Source organism: Aptenodytes forsteri, unplaced genomic scaffold (assembly GCF_000699145.1).
Source record: "Aptenodytes forsteri isolate BGI_AS27 unplaced genomic scaffold, ASM69914v1 Scaffold260, whole genome shotgun sequence".
In the NCBI taxonomy this organism is placed as follows: domain Eukaryota; kingdom Metazoa; phylum Chordata; class Aves; order Sphenisciformes; family Spheniscidae; genus Aptenodytes; species Aptenodytes forsteri.
Window position 1 is genome coordinate 2140401 of NW_008795557.1, and position 5745 is coordinate 2146145.

The window sequence follows — 5745 nt, forward strand, 5'->3', positions numbered from 1 at the left end:
TCAGGCTTTCACTGATGTCAAAGGCACACTTCTCATTGCCATTAGTGGAAGTAGAATAGAGCTCTATACACTAAACAGGTCATGTTTGCTGATTTAATAGTACTGGAGAGAATTCATGAACATGCAGGTAAGTTTATTTTTTTCTAAGAGAGAAATCTTAAATTCTCATAGTCTCCAAGCTTTCCCTGACTGTCTCTCCAGTCATGTCTTTAAAAGATAAAGGGTATATTATTGAATATTTAGGAGTATAAGGATGTAATAACAACTGATTTCAGCTATCGCCAATGTAATAAAAAATGCCATGATCACATTTTTCTTTAAGTTCCAGTTTCTTTGACCTAAAAGGAATATGAATGCCATGTATTCATATAACTGAATATACCTTGCTGTCCTCCTTCTTCCTTATTACTGGGAAAGCAAGCAACGCATATATCCCCAAGACTCAGAAACCACAGGCCAAATGGTACCCTCCTGCCTTTAAGTCCCATGTTTCCAAGGCATTTGTCATCTTGATGTTATGTGGGCTGAACCATTGTCTGGAGATGCCCGTTTCTCCCTGTTGCTTTTTGAGGGAGTGTAGGACAGCTAGCTGCCTAGTCAGAGCTCCTGAATTAGACATCTGAAGTTCAGTAGGATAAGTCTGAACACAAATGCTGCAGAGAAGGATGTAAGGAACCTTCAAGTAGACAGAAACATAGTACCATGAAGTTCCTTCTAATTACTTCCATTTCAGGTTCAAAGACTCAGGTTTATCTTTTCTTCCAGCTCTTCTGCAGTAATACTGATGGACATGCAACCATGCAGCCACAGACATAAAACAAAAACTGTGCTCACTTCTTGTTCCAAATCAACTCAACAATATCCTGTCCAATAATATGATGCATAACAAGTATTTTTTGTAATTTTTTTCTCTTAATGCATCAACTTTCTGCTTCAGCATACCCTTTTATTTTGTGTTATTTTATTATGTTATCTGCACAATCTAATCTGAGGGATTGAGAGCCAGCAGATACTGAGCAATGTTTCTCCCTGTCCATGCCAGATGTAAATAGATCTAAAACTAGTGAAGAGACAATTGAAGTTAATTTTTAGTGACTATTAGCATGGCTCAATTACTCATGTTATATTTGCGTAAAATGAAGGGTCAAGACTGAAAATGAAAACTGGTCTATTGCTGCTTGGTAAATGACTGCGTGTCAGCTCTAAGCAGAATCACCACGGTGCACTCAGCTTTCAGCCATGCAGGATCACACATCTTAACCATGTTTTCTTACATCTTCAGCAAAAGAAAATCCAAGTACCGTGTGTCTTTGCCACAGGCAAAGAGCATGAAGGTAGAATCCATCATAGCTCAGCTGATGCATGGGATGAGAGTCATCTCAATTAACTTTGGGTGTATCCAAAGTAGGAATGCATCACTGAGTGTGCTCTCTAGGTACCCTACATATTCACTAGAGATCTAAGAAGTATTATAATTCATGTATATGTCTATTCAAAGATGGGATCAATGGTGCCATAGACTTCCACTGACTGTGAGGTCTGTTACCGTCTCAAACACAGATACCTGAGCTGTATCGCTCAGGTCCATATGGATGTGTCAGATACCACAGGGCATCTTATATCCAGATGCTTGTGTTTAGGTAGCTGGATTATGAGCTAATTAGTTGGACAGATCCCATTGCAGGGCACTTTATTATGTCACGTTATTGTTTGAGTCTGAATTCTTACTTCAGTGATAGGTGGTGCCCGGGTTGAGACCATATGCTTTAGATTCCTTAAAAATTATTCTTTAATGTGGCTTTAGTGTAGTCTTCATCACATTAGACTAGGACAATTTAATCATCTATTTCAGACTATGCTGTCTGGTGCTGGACACTTATTTTGAGACACGGGTCAGTTACTCAGAGTTTATGTGGAAGCAGCAGGAGTGATCTGAGAACTTGCAAGCCTGACTGCAGAGGAAAGATTACAAAAAGAGAGTTGATTAAGCTAAAAAAGAGAAGATGGAGGTGAAGATAACAGTCTCTTGGTACATAAAATTCTGCTGCAAAGAGGAAAAGAATAATCATTGCTTTTTCGTTTATTACAGATGGGAAGAACAAGAAGTAATGGACTTAAATTGCAGCAAGAAAGAAACAGAGTAGATATTAAGAAAAGCTGTCTAATGATAAGGAGCTTGAAACACTTGCTGGGGTGTTTCACTCCAGATGTAAACACTTACTTTAGAGTCACTGGATATCTGTAACAGTATCTAGTGAAACATATTTCAGGAATGGTGTTTGTATAATTGCTTTTACTGTTGCCTGTCAGATCACGCTGCAAGGTGCAGTGTAAACAGGACATGTTCATATTGTATCACAAACCATCATTATTTAATGAGAAAATGTTGCAGCCATGAATCATTCTTTGATTTTCATTCTCATCCTCTCCTCCTCCCCTGCCTCTTCCCCTCAAAAAAAGCATGTTCCTGTTAGGCACCTGCTTTAGGGACCAAAATCACTGATTTAATTTGACAAAGGTGATGAGACTTAGCATTTTCCATCGACTTTGGTGGCTGTTGGGTGTAAATCCCATAAATCACTTTCCTTCATCCAAATATTTTCTACTCAGCTTTCAGGTGTCCTGGACTTGGTTTGCAATCATCATTTATTCTTCAAATTATTTTCACAAAAGAGGAGTCAATAGAATTATAGTGTGTGTCCTCGGTAGTGCCTTGGATAAGGTACTTGAGCCACACAGGCATTGAAGATGAGGTATGTGGGAGCTGGGTTGGCATTGCACTCTCCTTGAAGAGTAACAAATAATCATCACATTTCACTTTAACAAGCTGCTAGATTTCTGAGTCCTGGTTATGTTTGATTAGCATCAGGGCTGGAAATGAGGATTTGAAGGAAGACGTAAAATTAATGTGCTGGTAGAATTCAGGAGGGAATGCATCTATACTGTTGAATAAAATAAGGCCAGGGGCTGTCCTGTGGATCCAAGGCCTGGTCATGTCCCCATGGTTAAATTATCCCCCATGCAGAAAGAAGGTGACAGCATCCAAACTGTCCGTTAGGAATGGTCGCTGGCATGTGCTACGCTGGACCTGGGTCATTCTTTGGGAGAATAGGACAAAGCTGCACCAAAAAGCGTGCGTGGGTGATGGAGAGCCAGCTTTCATGCCCATGCCTCATCCCTCTTTGAGTTATGGGTATAGAGGTAGCTGCTTTGTGCCAAGTTTGTGTATGGGCCTGAGTGCACTGACACTTTCTGTCTATATTCCCTTTGCCCCAGGGGTTTGGCTGGCCATGTTCAAGGCCAGCTCTGATACGTACCGCTCTGGATCACACTGTTGTGAGAAAGTCCTGTGTGATACCTCCACAGGAGCAGCACTCCTTTGCTTGGGAGATGCAATAAGGCTCAGTCCCTTGCTCTTGGTCCCTGCCTGAGCTATGCTGTAGGTCTGCCCTGCCTGGCCATGTACCATGCTGAACCTGACCCAACTCACTGACTTGACTTTCCGGCTTGGCCTTGAACCTGCCTCATTTCTACAGATGTGTCTGGAGGTCACTGACCCTTTGGCTGACCCTGATTACTGTCTCCAGATCTGCTCTGCTCTTGCTCAGGTGCTGGGGGACTGAGCCCTTGCGGGTGAGGGTGCTGCCCCAGCTCACCTTGCTGTAACCCTCCCTCCTGCCTTGCCCTTCCCAGGGGAGCATCCTGCTCTTGCAGCTCCCTGACAACTTAAGGGTCTCTAATAAAACAAAAATTCTCCTAGGGATGCATAAACTTCATTAGCACTTGGACTGATTTTTAAGAAAGCTGGGCCCAGTGTTCACAGGGGTGCAAATATATCAGTGCAGTTCACCAGCTCTGGCAGTTGTGCTGTGAGTCACAAGATACCTAAATTATATTCTTGATGGTCCATTCAGAGATGAACTTTGTATGGTCCTTGGGGTCTTGTTCGATTCAGTGCATTTTTTTTTTTTCTGGTTTGCTTTTTTGGGATGTATTTATAAACAGAAGGAACATTTTTTGACCCATAGATTTTGAAATAGGTGCAATGTGGTCAGTAAGGATATTGCATAGTTGTTTTACTACTGATGTTACTTTTTCATGGCCCTAAAGGAATTCTTGATTTGATAAGACAGGGGTCTTTTTTCAGGGCTAAAAGAGATAATACCATCAGCATGAAGAGGTGACTGAGGCAATACTTGGACCCTTAGGCTCTGATAGAGACTAATCCCAAATAACACATGGAAACAAATCTTTTTCACCATGATCATAAAGGTGATGGTCATTAATTGTCTGTAAGCCCCTAGAAATGGCAACTAGAATTCACAGTTTTTAGGAATGGATATGCTGGAGGACAGAGGAGGGGAAGGATGACATATTTCTGTATCTACCTGGAAATTCATTTTAGAGAGAAAAAGAATGCTGAATATAGGTACTGCTTGCATAAAGCCAAATTGTGTTGGCAGGGAGGACATTAAATTCTGGGTACTGCACTTAGAGAGGGTTTAAACATAGCAGAGGATCAGCAGCATGCAATAAAGTAAGACCTGAAAGTCCAAGGATTTGGAAATGAGAGCAGCATGCCCAAGACCAGGCAGCAGATTGATCTGCGCAGTAAGAAATGAGACCACAGAGTAATACAAAGCAGCAGAAGGAGGTGAGAGGCAAAGTCTAGCGAATGAGGGCCTACATTTTTTAATTCATATTTCTCTTTGATTACTTGGAGTGCTTTCCAGCATGCAGCAAAAGAGACGCAAAGACAGATTCTGCTCTTGGTGTCATTGTCATGAATCTGGAGGATTATCATGGAATTAGGTCAGAAATAATCTGGTATAAGGAGAGCAGAGTATGTCCCACCCTCTGACAATGCTGCTTTTGGACCAGGTGAGGGATGCTTTCTGCTTTCTCATCCCCCAAACTGTTGCCTTGCTGAACAAAGCTGTAGTGAAAGGCCTGCAGTGTCTGCTGGCTACGGCACGCTGTGTCGCACAGCAGCCTACTGCATCAATAACAATTACAATATACATCCAGTGGCTACCAGGAATTAGATTACTTCAGCAACATGTATCCCCAGTCGTCTTCAGCAGCATTGCTTTCAGTGACAGGCAGCGTGGGTATTGTTTAATTGCTTTACTCCAGCCTCCCTTGCATTTTAGCATCCAAAGCTAATTAGGATTGAACAATAGAAAGAGGTTGTTGAATGACTGTTCTCAAACAGATCATAAAATTCTGGTCTCCATGCTTTGTTTGCAGCAGTGGATAAAATGTTGACCATCATGTAGCCATCCACAGGTGGCTCTTCAGTGAGAAACAAGCATAAACTTGTAGGGCAAAACTTTGCCTCATGACTGTTTTTTTTCTGGTCCATCTTCTAAATACAGTTCCAATGCCTAAAGACCAGGTAAGGAGTCAGCAGCCTTTCCTCATCATACTCCAGAAAGCAATAAAAAGGATCATTTCACATCTACCACTGGAGAGCGGTAGAAGAAGGATTCATCTCCAGAAGGTGGAAGGGAAGACATATTTTTGACTCTATACTCTGATCCTGTCTTCCCAACTACTGTTTTAATAATGCATAGAATCATAGAATCATTTAGGTTGGAAAAGACCTCTAAGATCATCGAGTCCAATCGCTAACGTAGCACTGCCAAGTCCACCACTAGACCATGTCCCTACGCACCACATCTACACATCGTTTAAATACTTCCAGGGATGGTGACTCAACCACTTCCCTGGGCAGCCTCTTCC